Genomic DNA, 14,972 nt, shown 5'->3' with positions numbered 1-14,972 from the left:
TGGGTAATTGTGCACAATCAGCCAGGATCACATCTTTCCCAGGATGCTTTGCTTCTGCAACATGCAAATGAGGACCCCCATTCAGGATCAGTTAACACATTCGGAAACAGCACTCTCTCTTTTTTCACCAGAATAAGGAAGCCCCAGCAAAACTGGAGCATGCAAAAATTGCTACAAAACTCAGTGTTGCTCCTCTCCACGGAAATCTTTAGTAAAAGGCGAAAGATTTATACGTTCTGAAGAGAAACCAGAGCATAATGGGCAAGGGGTTCCTCAGCTCCTGCCACCACCGCTGCAGTGCTCTCTTAGCCTGGGGAGACCACCCGGAAAAGAGGCAAAATGAGAAATTGTGCACAACCAGCCAGAATCCTTCACTTCTGCAGTATGCAAATAAGGCCCCTGTTCAGGAACTGTTGACAGGATTCTGGCTGCCTTGGGTAATTGTGCACAATCAGCCAGGATCACATCTTTCCCAGGATGCTTTGCTTCTGCAACATGCAAATGAGGACCCCCATTCAGGATCAGTTAACACATTCGGAAACAGCACGCTCTCTTTTTTCACCAGAATAAGGAAGCCCCAGCAAAACTGGAGCATGCAAAAATTGCTACAAAACTCAGTGTTGCTCCTCTCCACGGAAATCTTTAGTAAAAGGCGAAAGATTTATACGTTCTGAAGAGAAACCAGAGCATAATGGGCAAGGGGTTCCTCAGCTCCACCACCGCTGCAGTGCTCTCTTAGCCTAGGGAGACCACCCGGAAAAGAGGCAAAATGAGAAATTGTGCACAACCAGCCAGAATCCTTCACTTCTGCAGTATGCAAATAAGGCCCCTGTTCAGGAACTGTTGACAGGATTCTGGCTGCCTTGGGTAATTGTGCACAATCAGCCAGGATCACATCTTTCCCAGGATGCTTTGCTTCTGCAACATGCAAATGAGGACCCCCATTCAGGATCAGTTAACACATTCGGAAACAGCACTCTCTCTTTTTTCACCAGAATAAGGAAGCCCCAGCAAAACTGGAGCATGCAAAAATTGCTACAAAACTCAGTGTTGCTCCTCTCCACGGAAATCTTTAGTAAAAGGCGAAAGATTTATACGTTCTGAAGAGAAACCAGAGCATAATGGGCAAGGGGTTCCTCAGCTCCTGCCACCACCGCTGCAGTGCTCTCTTAGCCTAGGGAGACCATCCGGAAAAGAGGCAAAATGAGAAATTGTGCACAACCAGCCAGAATCCTTCACTTCTGCAGTATGCAAATAAGGCCCCTGTTCAGGAACTGTTGACAGGATTCTGGCTGCCTTGGGTAATTGTGCACAATCAGCCAGGATCACATCTTTCCCAGGATGCTTTGCTTCTGCAACATGCAAATGAGGACCCCCATTCAGGATCAGTTAACACATTCGGAAACAGCACTCTCTCTTTTTTCACCAGAATAAGGAAGCCCCAGCAAAACTGGAGCATGCAAAAATTGCTACAAAACTCAGTGTTGCTCCTCTCCACGGAAATCTTTAGTAAAAGGCGAAAGATTTATACGTTCTGAAGAGAAACCAGAGCATAATGGGCAAGGGGTTCCTCAGCTCCTGCCACCACCGCTGCAGTGCTCTCTTAGCCTAGGGAGACCACCCGGAAAAGAGGCAAAATGAGAAATTGTGCACAACCAGCCAGAATCCTTCACTTCTGCAGTATGCAAATAAGGCCCCTGTTCAGGAACTGTTGACAGGATTCTGGCTGCCTTGGGTAATTGTGCACAATCAGCCAGGATCACATCTTTCCCAGGATGCTTTGCTTCTGCAACATGCAAATGAGGACCCCCATTCAGGATCAGTTAACACATTCGGAAACAGCACGCTCTCTTTTTTCACCAGAATAAGGAAGCCCCAGCAAAACTGGAGCATGCAAAAATTGCTACAAAACTCAGTGTTGCTCCTCTCCACGGAAATCTTTAGTAAAAGGCGAAAGATTTATACATTCTGAAGAGAAACCAGAGCATAATGGGCAAGGGGTTCCTCAGCTCCTGCCACCACCGCTGCAGTGCTCTCTTAGCCTAGGGAGACCACCCGGAAAAGAGGCAAAATGAGAACTTGTGCACAACCAGCCAGAATCCTTCACTTCTGCAGTATGCAAATAAGGCCCCTGTTCAGGAACTGTTGACAGGATTCTGGCTGCCTTGGGTAATTGTGCACAATCAGCCAGGATCACATCTTTCCCAGGAAGCTTTGCTTCTGCAACATGCAAATGAGGACCCCCATTCAGGATCAGTTAACACATTCGGAAACAGCACTCTCTTTTTTCACCAGAATAAGGAAGCCCCAGCAAAACTGGAGCATTCAAAAATTGCTACAAAACTCAGTGTTGCTCCTCTCCACGGAAATCTTTAATAAAAGGCGAAAGATTTATACGTTCTGAAGAGAAACCAGAGCATAATGGGCAAGGGGTTCCTCAGCTCCTGCCACCACCGCTGCAGTGCTCTCTTAGCCTAGGGAGACCACCCGGAAAAGAGGCAAAATGAGAAATTGTGCACAACCAGCCAGAATCCTTCACTTCTGCAGTATGCAAATAAGGCCCCTGTTCAGGAACTGTTGACAGGATTCTGGCTGCCTTGGGTAATTGTGCACAATCAGCCAGGATCACATCTTTCCCAGGATGCTTTGCTTCTGCAACATGCAAATGAGGACCCCCATTCAGGATCAGTTAACACATTCGGAAACAGCACTCTCTCTTTTTTCACCAGAATAAGGAAGCCCCAGCAAAACTGGAGCATGCAAAAATTGCTACAAAACTCAGTGTTGCTCCTCTCCACGGAAATCTTTAGTAAAAGGCGAAAGATTTATACGTTCTGAAGACAAACCAGAGCATAATGGGCAAGGGGTTCCTCAGCTCCTGCCACCACCGCTGCAGTGCTCTCTTAGCCTAGGGAGACCACCCGGAAAAGAGGCAAAATGAGAAATTGTGCACAACCAGCCAGAATCCTTCACTTCTGCAGTATGCAAATAAGGCCCCTGTTCAGGAACTGTTGACAGGATTCTGGCTGCCTTGGGTAATTGTGCACAATCAGCCAGGATCACATCTTTCCCAGGATGCTTTGCTTCTGCAACATGCAAATGAGGACCCCCATTCAGGATCAGTAAACACATTCGGAAACAGCACGCTCTCTTTTTTCACCAGAATAAGGAAGCCCCAGCAAAACTGGAGCATGCAAAAATTGCTACAAAACTCAGTGTTGCTCCTCTCCACGGAAATCTTTAGTAAAAGGCGAAAGATTTATACGTTCTGGAGAGAAACCAGAGCATAATGGGCAAGGGGTTCCTGCCACCACCGCTGCAGTGCTCTCTTAGCCTAGGGAGACCACCCGGAAAAGAGGCCAAATGAGAAATTGTGCACAACCAGCCAGAATCCTTCACTTCTGCAGTATGCAAATAAGGCCCCTGTTCAGGAACTGTTGACAGGATTCTGGCTGCCTTGGGTAATTGTGCACAATCAGCCAGGATCACATCTTTCCCAGGATGCTTTGCTTCTGCAACATGCAAATGAGGACCCCCATTCAGGATCAGTTAACACATTCGGAAACAGCACTCTCTCTTTTTTCACCAGAATAAGGAAGCCCCAGCAAAACTGGAGCATGCAAAAATTGCTACAAAACTCAGTGTTGCTCCTCTCCACGGAAATCTTTAGTAAAAGGCGAAAGATTTATACGTTCTGAAGAGAAACCAGAGCATAATGGGCAAGGGGTTCCTCAGCTCCTGCCACCACCGCTGCAGTGCTCTCTTAGCCTAGGGAGACCACCCGGAAAAGAGGCAAAATGAGAAATTGTGCACAACCAGCCAGAATCCTTCACTTCTGCAGTATGCAAATAAGGCCCCTGTTCAGGAACTGTTGACAGGATTCTGGCTGCCTTGGGTAATTGTGCACAATCAGCCAGGATCACATCTTTCCCAGGATGCTTTGCTTCTGCAACATGCAAATGAGGACCCCCATTCAGGATCAGTTAACACATTCGGAAACAGCACTCTCTCTTTTTTCACCAGAATAAGGAAGCCCCAGCAAAACTGGAGCATGCAAAAATTGCTACAAAACTCACGTGTTGCTCCTCTCCACGGAAATCTTTAGTAAAAGGCGAAAGATTTATACGTTCTGAAGAGAAACCAGAGCATAATGGGCAAGGGGTTCCTCAGCTCCTGCCACCACCGCTGCAGTGCTCTCTTAGCCTAGGGAGACCACCCGGAAAAGAGGCCAAATGAGAAATTGTGCACAACCAGCCAGAATCCTTCACTTCTGCAGTATGCAAATAAGGCCCCTGTTCAGGAACTGTTGACAGGATTCTGGCTGCCTTGGGTAATTGTGCACAATCAGCCAGGATCACATCTTTCCCAGGATGCTTTGCTTCTGCAACATGCAAATGAGGACCCCCATTCAGGATCAGTTAACACATTCGGAAACAGCACTCTCTCTTTTTTCACCAGAATAAGGAAGCCCCAGCAAAACTGGAGCATGCAAAAATTGCTACAAAACTCAGTGTTGCTCCTCTCCACGGAAATCTTTAGTAAAAGGCGAAAGATTTATACGTTCTGAAGAGAAACCAGAGCATAATGGGCAAGGGGTTCCTCAGCTCCTGCCACCACCGCTGCAGTGCTCTCTTAGCCTAGGGAGACCACCCGGAAAAGAGGCAAAATGAGAAATTGTGCACAACCAGCCAGAATCCTTCACTTCTGCAGTATGCAAATAAGGCCCCTGTTCAGGAACTGTTGACAGGATTCTGGCTGCCTTGGGTAATTGTGCACAATCAGCCAGGATCACATCTTTCCCAGGATGCTTTGCTTCTGCAACATGCAAATGAGGACCCCCATTCAGGATCAGTTAACTCATTCGGAAACAGCACTCTCTCTTTTTTCACCAGAATAAGGAAGCCCCAGCAAAACTGGAGCATGCAAAAATTGCTACAAAACTCAGTGTTGCTCCTCTCCACGGAAATCTTTAGTAAAAGGCGAAAGATTTATACGTTCTGAAGAGAAACCAGAGCATAATGGGCAAGGGGTTCCTCAGCTCCTGCCACCACCGCTGCAGTGCTCTCTTAGCCTAGGGAGACCACCCGGAAAAGAGGCAAAATGAGAAATTGTGCACAACCAGCCAGAATCCTTCACTTCTGCAGTATGCAAATAAGGCCCCTGTTCAGGAACTGTTGACAGGATTCTGGCTGCCTTGGGTAATTGTGCACAATCAGCCAGGATCACATCTTTCCCAGGATGCTTTGCTTCTGCAACATGCAAATGAGGACCCCCATTCAGGATCAGTTAACACATTCGGAAACAGCACTCTCTCTTTTTTCACCAGAATAAGGAAGCCCCAGCAAAACTGGAGCATGCAAAAATTGCTACAAAACTCAGTGTTGCTCCTCTCCACGGAAATCTTTAGTAAAAGGCGAAAGATTTATACGTTCTGAAGACAAACCAGAGCATAATGGGCAAGGGGTTCCTCAGCTCCTGCCACCACCGCTGCAGTGCTCTCTTAGCCTAGGGAGACCACCCGGAAAAGAGGCAAAATGAGAAATTGTGCACAACCAGCCAGAATCCTTCACTTCTGCAGTATGCAAATAAGGCCCCTGTTCAGGAACTGTTGACAGGATTCTGGCTGCCTTGGGTAATTGTGCACAATCAGCCAGGATCACATCTTTCCCAGGATGCTTTGCTTCTGCAACATGCAAATGAGGACCCCCATTCAGGATCAGTTAACACATTCGGAAACAGCACTCTCTCTTTTTTCACCAGAATAAGGAAGCCCCAGCAAAACTGGAGCATGCAAAAATTGCTACAAAACTCAGTGTTGCTCCTCTCCACAGAAATCTTTAGTAAAAGGCAAAAAGATTTATATGTTCTGAAGAGAAACCAGAGCATAATGGGCAAGGGGTTCCTCAGCTCCTGCCACCACCGCTGCAGTGCTCTCTTAGCCTAGGGAGACCACCCGGAAAAGAGGCAAAATGAGAAATTGTGCACAACCAGCCAGAATCCTTCACTTCTGCAGTATGCAAATAAGGCCCCTGTTCAGGAACTGTTGACAGGATTCTGGCTGCCTTGGGTAATTGTGCACAATCAGCCAGGATCACATCTTTCCCAGGATGCTTTGCTTCTGCAACATGCAAATGAGGACCCCCATTCAGGATCAGTTAACACATTCGGAAACAGCACTCTCTCTTTTTTCACCAGAATAAGGAAGCCCCAGCAAAACTCAGTGTTGCTCCTCTCCACGGAAATCTTTAGTAAAAGGCGAAAGATTTATACGTTCTGAAGAGAAACCAGAGCATAATGGGCAAGGGGTTCCTCAGCTCCTGCCACCACCGCTGCAGTGCTCTCTTAGCCTAGGGAGACCACCCGGAAAAGAGGCCAAATGAGAAATTGTGCACAACCAGCCAGAATCCTTCACTTCTGCAGTATGCAAATAAGGCCCCTGTTCAGGAACTGTTGACAGGATTCTGGCTGCCTTGGGTAATTGTGCACAATCAGCCAGGATCACATCTTTCCCAGGATGCTTTGCTTCTGCAACATGCAAATGAGGACCCCCATTCAGGATCAGTTAACACATTCGGAAACAGCACTCTCTCTTTTTTCACCAGAATAAGGAAGCCCCAGCAAAACTGGAGCATGCAAAAATTGCTACAAAACTCAGTGTTGCTCCTCTCCACGGAAATCTTTAGTAAAAGGCGAAAGATTTATACGTTCTGAAGAGAAACCAGAGCATAATGGGCAAGGGGTTCCTCAGCTCCTGCCACCACCGCTGCAGTGCTCTCTTAGCCTAGGGAGACCACCCGGAAAAGAGGCAAAATGAGAAATTGTGCACAACCAGCCAGAATCCTTCACTTCTGCAGTATGCAAATAAGGCCCCTGTTCAGGAACTGTTGACAGGATTCTGGCTGCCTTGGGTAATTGTGCACAATCAGCCAGGATCACATCTTTCCCAGGATGCTTTGCTTCTGCAACATGCAAATGAGGACCCCCATTCAGGATCAGTTAACACATTCGGAAACAGCACTCTCTCTTTTTTCACCAGAATAAGGAAGCCCCAGCAAAACTGGAGCATGCAAAAATTGCTACAAAACTCAGTGTTGCTCCTCTCCACGGAAATCTTTAGTAAAAGGCGAAAGATTTATACGTTCTGAAGAGAAACCAGAGCATAATGGGCAAGGGGTTCCTCAGCTCCTGCCACCACCGCTGCAGTGCTCTCTTAGCCTAGGGAGACCACCCGGAAAAGAGGCAAAATGAGAAATTGTGCACAACCAGCCAGAATCCTTCACTTCTGCAGTATGCAAATAAGGCCCCTGTTCAGGAACTGTTGACAGGATTCTGGCTGCCTTGGGTAATTGTGCACAATCAGCCAGGATCACATCTTTCCCAGGATGCTTTGCTTCTGCAACATGCAAATGAGGACCCCCATTCAGGATCAGTTAACACATTCGGAAACAGCACTCTCTCTTTTTTCACCAGAATAAGGAAGCCCCAGCAAAACTGGAGCATGCAAAAATTGCTACAAAACTCAGTGTTGCTCCTCTCCACGGAAATCTTTAGTAAAAGGCGAAAGATTTATACATTCTGAAGAGAAACCAGAGCATAATGGGCAAGGGGTTCCTCAGCTCCTGCCACCACCGCTGCAGTGCTCTCTTAGCCTAGGGAGACCACCCGGAAAAGAGGCAAAATGAGAAATTGTGCACAACCAGCCAGAATCCTTCACTTCTGCAGTATGCAAATAAGGCCCCTGTTCAGGAACTGTTGACAGGATTCTGGCTGCCTTGGGTAATTGTGCACAATCAGCCAGGATCACATCTTTCCCAGGATGCTTTGCTTCTGCAACATGCAAATGAGGACCCCCATTCAGGATCAGTTAACACATTCCGAAACAGCACTCTCTCTTTTTTCACCAGAATAAGGAAGCCCCAGCAAAACTGGAGCATGCAAAAATTGCTACAAAACTCAGTGTTGCTCCTCTCCACGGAAATCTTTAGTAAAAGGCGAAAGATTTATACGTTCTGAAGAGAAACCAGAGCATAATGGGCAAGGGGTTCCTCAGCTCCTGCCACCACCGCTGCAGTGCTCTCTTAGCCTAGGGAGACCACCCGGAAAAGAGGCAAAATGAGAAATTGTGCACAACCAGCCAGAATCCTTCACTTCTGCAGTATGCAAATAAGGCCCCTGTTCAGGAACTGTTGACAGGATTCTGGCTGCCTTGGGTAATTGTGCACAATCAGCCAGGATGCTTTGCTTCTGCAACATGCAAATGAGGACCCCCATTCAGGATCAGTTAACACATTCGGAAACAGCACTCTCTCTTTTTTCACCAGAATAAGGAAGCCCCAGCAAAACTGGAGCATGCAAAAATTGCTACAAAACTCAGTGTTGCTCCTCTCCACGGAAATCTTTAGTAAAAGGCGAAAGATTTATACGTTCTGAAGAGAAACCAGAGCATAATGGGCAAGGGGTTCCTCAGCTCCTGCCACCACCGCTGCAGTGCTCTCTTAGCCTAGGGAGACCACCCGGAAAAGAGGCCAAATGAGAAATTGTGCACAACCAGCCAGAATCCTTCACTTCTGCAGTATGCAAATAAGGCCCCTGTTCAGGAACTGTTGACAGGATTCTGGCTGCCTTGGGTAATTGTGCACAATCAGCCAGGATCACATCTTTCCCAGGATGCTTTGCTTCTGCAACATGCAAATGAGGACCCCCATTCAGGATCAGTTAACACATTCGGAAACAGCACTCTCTCTTTTTTCACCAGAATAAGGAAGCCCCAGCAAAACTGGAGCATGCAAAAATTGCTACAAAACTCAGTGTTGCTCCTCTCCACGGAAATCTTTAGTAAAAGGCGAAAGATTTATACGTTCTGAAGAGAAACCAGAGCATAATGGGCAAGGGGTTCCTCAGCTCCTGCCACCACCGCTGCAGTGCTCTCTTAGCCTGGGGAGACCACCCGGAAAAGAGGCAAAATGAGAAATTGTGCACAACCAGCCAGAATCCTTCACTTCTGCAGTATGCAAATAAGGCCCCTGTTCAGGAACTGTTGACAGGATTCTGGCTGCCTTGGGTAATTGTGCACAATCAGCCAGGATCACATCTTTCCCAGGATGCTTTGCTTCTGCAACATGCAAATGAGGACCCCCATTCAGGATCAGTTAACACATTCGGAAACAGCACGCTCTCTTTTTTCACCAGAATAAGGAAGCCCCAGCAAAACTGGAGCATGCAAAAATTGCTACAAAACTCAGTGTTGCTCCTCTCCACGGAAATCTTTAGTAAAAGGCGAAAGATTTATACGTTCTGAAGACAAACCAGAGTATAATGGGCAAGGGGTTCCTCAGCTCCTGCCACCACCGCTGCAGTGCTCTCTTAGCCTGGGGAGACCACCCGGAAAAGAGGCAAAATGAGAAATTGTGCACAACCAGCCAGAATCCTTCACTTCTGCAGTATGCAAATAAGGCCCCTGTTCAGGAACTGTTGACAGGATTCTGGCTGCCTTGGGTAATTGTGCACAATCAGCCAGGATCACATCTTTCCCAGGAAGCTTTGCTTCTGCAACATGCAAATGAGGACCCCCATTCAGGATCAGTTAACACATTCGGAAACAGCACTCTCTTTTTTCACCAGAATAAGGAAGCCCCAGCAAAACTGGAGGATTCAAAAATTGCTACAAAACTCAGTGTTGCTCCTCTCCACGGAAATCTTTAGTAAAAGGCGAAAGATTTATACGTTCTGAAGAGAAACCAGAGCATAATGGGCAAGGGGTTCCTCAGCTCCTGCCACCACCGCTGCAGTGCTCTCTTAGCCTAGGGAGACCACCCGGAAAAGAGGCAAAATGAGAAATTGTGCACAACCAGCCAGAATCCTTCACTTCTGCAGTATGCAAATAAGGCCCCTGTTCAGGAACTGTTGACAGGATTCTGGCTGCCTTGGGTAATTGTGCACAATCAGCCAGGATCACATCTTTCCCAGGATGCTTTGCTTCTGCAACATGCAAATGAGGACCCCCATTCAGGATCAGTTAACACATTCGGAAACAGCACTCTCTCTTTTTTCACCAGAATAAGGAAGCCCCAGCAAAACTGGAGCATGCAAAAATTGCTACAAAACTCAGTGTTGCTCCTCTCCACGGAAATCTTTAGTAAAAGGCGAAAGATTTATACGTTCTGAAGAGAAACCAGAGCATAATGGGCAAGGGGTTCCTCAGCTCCTGCCACCACCGCTGCAGTGCTCTCTTAGCCTAGGGAGACCACCCGGAAAAGAGGCAAAATGAGAAATTGTGCACAACCAGCCAGAATCCTTCACTTCTGCAGTATGCAAATAAGGCCCCTGTTCAGGAACTGTTGACAGGATTCTGGCTGCCTTGGGTAATTGTGCACAATCAGCCAGGATCACATCTTTCCCAGGATGCTTTGCTTCTGCAACATGCAAATGAGGACCCCCATTCAGGATCAGTTAACACATTCGGAAACAGCACTCTCTCTTTTTTCACCAGAATAAGGAAGCCCCAGCAAAACTGGAGCATGCAAAAATTGCTACAAAACTCAGTGTTGCTCCTCTCCACGGAAATCTTTAGTAAAAGGCGAAAGATTTATACGTTCTGAAGAGAAACCAGAGCATAATGGGCAAGGGGTTCCTCAGCTCCTGCCACCACCGCTGCAGTGCTCTCTTAGCCTAGGGAGACCACCCGGAAAAGAGGCAAAATGAGAAATTGTGCACAACCAGCCAGAATCCTTCACTTCTGCAGTATGCAAATAAGGCCCCTGTTCAGGAACTGTTGACAGGATTCTGGCTGCCTTGGGTAATTGTGCACAATCAGCCAGGATCACATCTTTCCCAGGATGCTTTGCTTCTGCAACATGCAAATGAGGACCCCCATTCAGGATCAGTTAACACATTCGGAAACAGCACGCTCTCTTTTTTCACCAGAATAAGGAAGCCCCAGCAAAACTGGAGCATGCAAAAATTGCTACAAAACTCAGTGTTGCTCCTCTCCACGGAAATCTTTAGTAAAAGGCGAAAGATTTATACGTTCTGAAGAGAAACCAGAGCATAATGGGCAAGGGGTTCCTCAGCTCCTGCCACCACCACTGCAGTGCTCTCTTAGCCTAGGGAGACCACCCGGAAAAGAGGCAAAATGAGAAATTGTGCACAACCAGCCAGAATCCTTCACTTCTGCAGTATGCAAATAAGGCCCCTGTTCAGGAACTGTTGACAGGATTCTGGCTGCCTTGGGTAATTGTGCACAATCAGCCAGGATCACATCTTTCCCAGGATGCTTTGCTTCTGCAACATGCAAATGAGGACCCCCATTCAGGATCAGTTAACACATTCGGAAACAGCACGCTCTCTTTTTTCACCAGAATAAGGAAGCCCCAGCAAAACTAGAGCATGCAAAAATTGCTACAAAACTCAGTGTTGCTCCTCTCCACGGAAATCTTTAGTAAAAGGCGAAAGATTTATACGTTCTGAAGAGAAACCAGAGAAAATGGGCAAGGGGTTCCTCAGCTCCTGCCACCACCGCTGCAGTGCTCTCTTAGCCTAGGGAGACCACCCGGAAAAGAGGCAAAATGAGAAATTGTGCACAACCAGCCAGAATCCTTCACTTCTGCAGTATGCAAATAAGGCCCCTGTTCAGGAACTGTTGACAGGATTCTGGCTGCCTTGGGTAATTGTGCACAATCAGCCAGGATCACATCTTTCCCAGGATGCTTTGCTTCTGCAACATGCAAATGAGGACCCCCGTTCAGGATCAGTTAACACATTCGGAAACAGCACGCTCTCTTTTTTCACCAGAATAAGGAAGCCCCAGCAAAACTCAGTGTTGCTCCTCTCCACGGAAATCTTTAGTAAAAGGCGAAAGATTTATACGTTCTGAAGAGAAACCAGAGCATAATGGGCAAGGGGTTCCTCAGCTCCTGCCACCACCGCTGCAGTGCTCTCTTAGCCTAGGGAGACCACCCGGAAAAGAGGCAAAATGAGAAATTGTGCACAACCAGCCAGAATCCTTCACTTCTGCAGTATGCAAATAAGGCCCCTGTTCAGGAACTGTTGACAGGATTCTGGCTGCCTTGGGTAATTGTGCACAATCAGCCAGGATCACATCTTTCCCAGGATGCTTTGCTTCTGCAACATGCAAATGAGGACCCCCATTCAGGATCAGTTAACACATTCGGAAACAGCACGCTCTCTTTTTTCACCAGAATAAGGAAGCCCCAGCAAAACTGGAGCACGCAAAAATTGCTACAAAACTCAGTGTTGCTCCTCTCCACGGAAATCTTTAGTAAAAGGCGAAAGATTTATACGTTCTGAAGAGAAACCAGAGCATAATGGGCAAGGGGTTCCTCAGCTCCTGCCACCACCGCTGCAGTGCTCTCTTAGCCTAGGGAGACCACCCGGAAAAGAGGCAAAATGAGAACTTGTGCACAACCAGCCAGAATCCTTCACTTCTGCAGTATGCAAATAAGGCCCCTGTTCAGGAACTGTTGACAGGATTCTGGCTGCCTTGGGTAATTGTGCACAATCAGCCAGGATCACATCTTTCCCAGGAAGCTTTGCTTCTGCAACATGCAAATGAGGACCCCCATTCAGGATCAGTTAACACATTCGGAAACAGCACTCTCTTTTTTCACCAGAATAAGGAAGCCCCAGCAAAACTGGAGCATTCAAAAATTGCTACAAAACTCAGTGTTGCTCCTCTCCACGGAAATCTTTAGTAAAAGGCGAAAGATTTATACGTTCTGAAGAGAAACCAGAGCATAATGGGCAAGGGGTTCCTCAGCTCCTGCCACCACCGCTGCAGTGCTCTCTTAGCCTAGGGAGACCACCCGGAAAAGAGGCAAAATGAGAAATTGTGCACAACCAGCCAGAATCCTTCACTTCTGCAGTATGCAAATAAGGCCCCTGTTCAGGAACTGTTGACAGGATTCTGGCTGCCTTGGGTAATTGTGCACAATCAGCCAGGATCACATCTTTCCCAGGATGCTTTGCTTCTGCAACATGCAAATGAGGACCCCCATTCAGGATCAGTTAACACATTCGGAAACAGCACTCTCTCTTTTTTCACCAGAATAAGGAAGCCCCAGCAAAACTGGAGCATGCAAAAATTGCTACAAAACTCAGTGTTGCTCCTCTCCACGGAAATCTTTAGTAAAAGGCGAAAGATTTATACGTTCTGAAGAGAAACCAGAGCATAATGGGCAAGGGGTTCCTCAGCTCCTGCCACCACCGCTGCAGTGCTCTCTTAGCCTAGGGAGACCACCCGGAAAAGAGGCAAAATGAGAAATTGTGCACAACCAGCCAGAATCCTTCACTTCTGCAGTATGCAAATAAGGCCCCTGTTCAGGAACTGTTGACAGGATTCTGGCTGCCTTGGGTAATTGTGCACAATCAGCCAGGATCACATCTTTCCCAGGATGCTTTGCTTCTGCAACATGCAAATGAGGACCCCCATTCAGGATCAGTTAACACATTCGGAAACAGCACTCTCTCTTTTTTCACCAGAATAAGGAAGCCCCAGCAAAACTGGAGCATGCAAAAATTGCTACAAAACTCAGTGTTGCTCCTCTCCACGGAAATCTTTAGTAAAAGGCGAAAGATTTATACGTTCTGAAGAGAAACCAGAGCATAATGGGCAAGGGGTTCCTCAGCTCCTGCCACCACCACTGCAGTGCTCTCTTAGCCTAGGGAGACCACCCGGAAAAGAGGCAAAATGAGAAATTGTGCACAACCAGCCAGAATCCTTCACTTCTGCAGTATGCAAATAAGGCCCCTGTTCAGGAACTGTTGACAGGATTCTGGCTGCCTTGGGTAATTGTGCACAATCAGCCAGGATCACATCTTTCCCAGGATGCTTTGCTTCTGCAACATGCAAATGAGGACCCCCATTCAGGATCAGTTAACACATTCGGAAACAGCACGCTCTCTTTTTTCACCAGAATAAGGAAGCCCCAGCAAAACTACAGCATGCAAAAATTGCTACAAAACTCAGTGTTGCTCCTCTCCACGGAAATCTTTAGTAAAAGGCGAAAGATTTATACGTTCTGAAGAGAAACCAGAGAAAATGGGCAAGGGGTTCCTCAGCTCCTGCCACCACCGCTGCAGTGCTCTCTTAGCCTAGGGAGACCACCCGGAAAAGAGGCAAAATGAGAAATTGTGCACAACCAGCCAGAATCCTTCACTTCTGCAGTATGCAAATAAGGCCCCTGTTCAGGAACTGTTGACAGGATTCTGGCTGCCTTGGGTAATTGTGCACAATCAGCCAGGATCACATCTTTCCCAGGATGCTTTGCTTCTGCAACATGCAAATGAGGACCCCCGTTCAGGATCAGTTAACACATTCGGAAACAGCACGCTCTCTTTTTTCACCAGAATAAGGAAGCCCCAGCAAAACTGGAGCATGCAAAAATAGCTACAAAACTCAGTGTTGCTCCTCTCCACGGAAATCTTTAGTAAAAGGCGAAAGATTTATACGTTCTGAAGAGAAACCAGAGCATAATGGGCAAGGGGTTCCTCAGCTCCTGCCACCACCGCTGCAGTGCTCTCTTAGCCTAGGGAGACCACCCGGAAAAGAGGCAAAATGAGAAATTGTGCACAACCAGCCAGAATCCTTCACTTCTGCAGTATGCAAATAAGGCCCCTGTTCAGGAACTGTTGACAGGATTCTGGCTGCCTTGGGTAATTGTGCACAATCAGCCAGGATCACATCTTTCCCAGGATGCTTTGCTTCTGCAACATGCAAATGAGGACCCCCATTCAGGATCAGTTAACACATTCGGAAACAGCACTCTCTCTTTTTTCACCAGAATAAGGAAGCCCCAGCAAAACTGGAGCATGCAAAAATTGCTACAAAACTCAGTGTTGCTCCTCTCCACGGAAATCTTTAGTAAAAGGCGAAAGATTTATACGTTCTGAAGAGAAACCAGAGCATAATGGGCAAGGGGTTCCTCAGCTCCTGCCACCACCGCTGCAGTGCTCTC

At 47.3% G+C, this 14,972-nt stretch overlaps 33 non-coding genes and 2 pseudogenes across 33 annotated transcripts; all 35 read right to left on the bottom strand.

Moving 5' to 3' along the window:
• Positions 1-139: 139 nt before the first annotated feature.
• LOC136622908 (U5 spliceosomal RNA) lies at positions 140-256 on the bottom strand. Its single transcript, XR_010792085.1, has one exon. It is a non-coding gene; the product is annotated as a U5 spliceosomal RNA (small nuclear RNA).
• Positions 257-573: 317 nt separating this feature from the next.
• LOC136622904 (U5 spliceosomal RNA) lies at positions 574-690 on the bottom strand. Its single transcript, XR_010792084.1, has one exon. It is a non-coding gene; the product is annotated as a U5 spliceosomal RNA (small nuclear RNA).
• Positions 691-1,003: 313 nt separating this feature from the next.
• Positions 1,004-1,120, bottom strand: LOC136622903 (U5 spliceosomal RNA). Its single transcript, XR_010792083.1, has one exon. It is a non-coding gene; the product is annotated as a U5 spliceosomal RNA (small nuclear RNA).
• Positions 1,121-1,437: 317 nt separating this feature from the next.
• On the bottom strand, positions 1,438-1,554 carry LOC136622902 (U5 spliceosomal RNA). Its single transcript, XR_010792082.1, has one exon. It is a non-coding gene; the product is annotated as a U5 spliceosomal RNA (small nuclear RNA).
• A 317-nt stretch (positions 1,555-1,871) lies between these two features.
• LOC136622319 (U5 spliceosomal RNA) lies at positions 1,872-1,988 on the bottom strand. The gene has a single exon (XR_010791540.1). It is a non-coding gene; the product is annotated as a U5 spliceosomal RNA (small nuclear RNA).
• A 315-nt stretch (positions 1,989-2,303) lies between these two features.
• Positions 2,304-2,420, bottom strand: LOC136622474 (U5 spliceosomal RNA). The gene has a single exon (XR_010791688.1). It is a non-coding gene; the product is annotated as a U5 spliceosomal RNA (small nuclear RNA).
• A 317-nt stretch (positions 2,421-2,737) lies between these two features.
• LOC136622547 (U5 spliceosomal RNA) lies at positions 2,738-2,854 on the bottom strand. Its single transcript, XR_010791758.1, has one exon. It is a non-coding gene; the product is annotated as a U5 spliceosomal RNA (small nuclear RNA).
• A 317-nt stretch (positions 2,855-3,171) lies between these two features.
• On the bottom strand, positions 3,172-3,288 carry LOC136623007 (U5 spliceosomal RNA). The gene has a single exon (XR_010792180.1). It is a non-coding gene; the product is annotated as a U5 spliceosomal RNA (small nuclear RNA).
• Positions 3,289-3,597: 309 nt separating this feature from the next.
• On the bottom strand, positions 3,598-3,714 carry LOC136622900 (U5 spliceosomal RNA). The gene has a single exon (XR_010792080.1). It is a non-coding gene; the product is annotated as a U5 spliceosomal RNA (small nuclear RNA).
• Positions 3,715-4,031: 317 nt separating this feature from the next.
• Positions 4,032-4,149, bottom strand: LOC136622409 (U5 spliceosomal RNA). Its single transcript, XR_010791626.1, has one exon. It is a non-coding gene; the product is annotated as a U5 spliceosomal RNA (small nuclear RNA).
• Positions 4,150-4,466: 317 nt separating this feature from the next.
• Positions 4,467-4,583, bottom strand: LOC136622899 (U5 spliceosomal RNA). Its single transcript, XR_010792079.1, has one exon. It is a non-coding gene; the product is annotated as a U5 spliceosomal RNA (small nuclear RNA).
• A 317-nt stretch (positions 4,584-4,900) lies between these two features.
• Positions 4,901-5,017, bottom strand: LOC136622898 (U5 spliceosomal RNA). The gene has a single exon (XR_010792078.1). It is a non-coding gene; the product is annotated as a U5 spliceosomal RNA (small nuclear RNA).
• A 317-nt stretch (positions 5,018-5,334) lies between these two features.
• LOC136622546 (U5 spliceosomal RNA) lies at positions 5,335-5,451 on the bottom strand. Its single transcript, XR_010791757.1, has one exon. It is a non-coding gene; the product is annotated as a U5 spliceosomal RNA (small nuclear RNA).
• Positions 5,452-5,768: 317 nt separating this feature from the next.
• On the bottom strand, positions 5,769-5,886 carry LOC136622627 (U5 spliceosomal RNA). The gene has a single exon (XR_010791833.1). It is a non-coding gene; the product is annotated as a U5 spliceosomal RNA (small nuclear RNA).
• Positions 5,887-6,185: 299 nt separating this feature from the next.
• LOC136622631 (U5 spliceosomal RNA) lies at positions 6,186-6,293 on the bottom strand (annotated as a pseudogene).
• A 317-nt stretch (positions 6,294-6,610) lies between these two features.
• LOC136622897 (U5 spliceosomal RNA) lies at positions 6,611-6,727 on the bottom strand. Its single transcript, XR_010792077.1, has one exon. It is a non-coding gene; the product is annotated as a U5 spliceosomal RNA (small nuclear RNA).
• A 317-nt stretch (positions 6,728-7,044) lies between these two features.
• On the bottom strand, positions 7,045-7,161 carry LOC136622896 (U5 spliceosomal RNA). Its single transcript, XR_010792076.1, has one exon. It is a non-coding gene; the product is annotated as a U5 spliceosomal RNA (small nuclear RNA).
• Positions 7,162-7,478: 317 nt separating this feature from the next.
• On the bottom strand, positions 7,479-7,595 carry LOC136622318 (U5 spliceosomal RNA). The gene has a single exon (XR_010791539.1). It is a non-coding gene; the product is annotated as a U5 spliceosomal RNA (small nuclear RNA).
• A 317-nt stretch (positions 7,596-7,912) lies between these two features.
• On the bottom strand, positions 7,913-8,029 carry LOC136622895 (U5 spliceosomal RNA). The gene has a single exon (XR_010792075.1). It is a non-coding gene; the product is annotated as a U5 spliceosomal RNA (small nuclear RNA).
• A 300-nt stretch (positions 8,030-8,329) lies between these two features.
• On the bottom strand, positions 8,330-8,446 carry LOC136622894 (U5 spliceosomal RNA). The gene has a single exon (XR_010792074.1). It is a non-coding gene; the product is annotated as a U5 spliceosomal RNA (small nuclear RNA).
• Positions 8,447-8,763: 317 nt separating this feature from the next.
• Positions 8,764-8,880, bottom strand: LOC136622893 (U5 spliceosomal RNA). Its single transcript, XR_010792073.1, has one exon. It is a non-coding gene; the product is annotated as a U5 spliceosomal RNA (small nuclear RNA).
• A 317-nt stretch (positions 8,881-9,197) lies between these two features.
• Positions 9,198-9,314, bottom strand: LOC136622472 (U5 spliceosomal RNA). Its single transcript, XR_010791687.1, has one exon. It is a non-coding gene; the product is annotated as a U5 spliceosomal RNA (small nuclear RNA).
• Positions 9,315-9,629: 315 nt separating this feature from the next.
• On the bottom strand, positions 9,630-9,746 carry LOC136622428 (U5 spliceosomal RNA). The gene has a single exon (XR_010791645.1). It is a non-coding gene; the product is annotated as a U5 spliceosomal RNA (small nuclear RNA).
• Positions 9,747-10,063: 317 nt separating this feature from the next.
• Positions 10,064-10,180, bottom strand: LOC136622892 (U5 spliceosomal RNA). The gene has a single exon (XR_010792072.1). It is a non-coding gene; the product is annotated as a U5 spliceosomal RNA (small nuclear RNA).
• Positions 10,181-10,497: 317 nt separating this feature from the next.
• LOC136622891 (U5 spliceosomal RNA) lies at positions 10,498-10,614 on the bottom strand. Its single transcript, XR_010792071.1, has one exon. It is a non-coding gene; the product is annotated as a U5 spliceosomal RNA (small nuclear RNA).
• A 317-nt stretch (positions 10,615-10,931) lies between these two features.
• On the bottom strand, positions 10,932-11,048 carry LOC136622889 (U5 spliceosomal RNA). The gene has a single exon (XR_010792069.1). It is a non-coding gene; the product is annotated as a U5 spliceosomal RNA (small nuclear RNA).
• Positions 11,049-11,365: 317 nt separating this feature from the next.
• Positions 11,366-11,482, bottom strand: LOC136622357 (U5 spliceosomal RNA). Its single transcript, XR_010791575.1, has one exon. It is a non-coding gene; the product is annotated as a U5 spliceosomal RNA (small nuclear RNA).
• Positions 11,483-11,780: 298 nt separating this feature from the next.
• LOC136622638 (U5 spliceosomal RNA) lies at positions 11,781-11,888 on the bottom strand (annotated as a pseudogene).
• A 317-nt stretch (positions 11,889-12,205) lies between these two features.
• Positions 12,206-12,322, bottom strand: LOC136622294 (U5 spliceosomal RNA). The gene has a single exon (XR_010791515.1). It is a non-coding gene; the product is annotated as a U5 spliceosomal RNA (small nuclear RNA).
• A 315-nt stretch (positions 12,323-12,637) lies between these two features.
• Positions 12,638-12,754, bottom strand: LOC136622077 (U5 spliceosomal RNA). Its single transcript, XR_010791305.1, has one exon. It is a non-coding gene; the product is annotated as a U5 spliceosomal RNA (small nuclear RNA).
• A 317-nt stretch (positions 12,755-13,071) lies between these two features.
• Positions 13,072-13,188, bottom strand: LOC136622888 (U5 spliceosomal RNA). Its single transcript, XR_010792068.1, has one exon. It is a non-coding gene; the product is annotated as a U5 spliceosomal RNA (small nuclear RNA).
• A 317-nt stretch (positions 13,189-13,505) lies between these two features.
• LOC136622887 (U5 spliceosomal RNA) lies at positions 13,506-13,622 on the bottom strand. The gene has a single exon (XR_010792067.1). It is a non-coding gene; the product is annotated as a U5 spliceosomal RNA (small nuclear RNA).
• Positions 13,623-13,939: 317 nt separating this feature from the next.
• Positions 13,940-14,056, bottom strand: LOC136622603 (U5 spliceosomal RNA). The gene has a single exon (XR_010791811.1). It is a non-coding gene; the product is annotated as a U5 spliceosomal RNA (small nuclear RNA).
• A 316-nt stretch (positions 14,057-14,372) lies between these two features.
• LOC136622401 (U5 spliceosomal RNA) lies at positions 14,373-14,489 on the bottom strand. Its single transcript, XR_010791618.1, has one exon. It is a non-coding gene; the product is annotated as a U5 spliceosomal RNA (small nuclear RNA).
• Positions 14,490-14,806: 317 nt separating this feature from the next.
• LOC136622886 (U5 spliceosomal RNA) lies at positions 14,807-14,923 on the bottom strand. The gene has a single exon (XR_010792066.1). It is a non-coding gene; the product is annotated as a U5 spliceosomal RNA (small nuclear RNA).
• Positions 14,924-14,972: the final 49 nt, after the last annotated feature.

This window comes from Eleutherodactylus coqui, chromosome 3 (genome assembly GCF_035609145.1).
Source record: "Eleutherodactylus coqui strain aEleCoq1 chromosome 3, aEleCoq1.hap1, whole genome shotgun sequence".
Lineage (NCBI taxonomy): Eukaryota > Metazoa > Chordata > Amphibia > Anura > Eleutherodactylidae > Eleutherodactylus > Eleutherodactylus coqui.
Note: the sequence above shows the minus strand (reverse complement) of the source record. Positions and strands in the feature narration are given on the sequence as shown.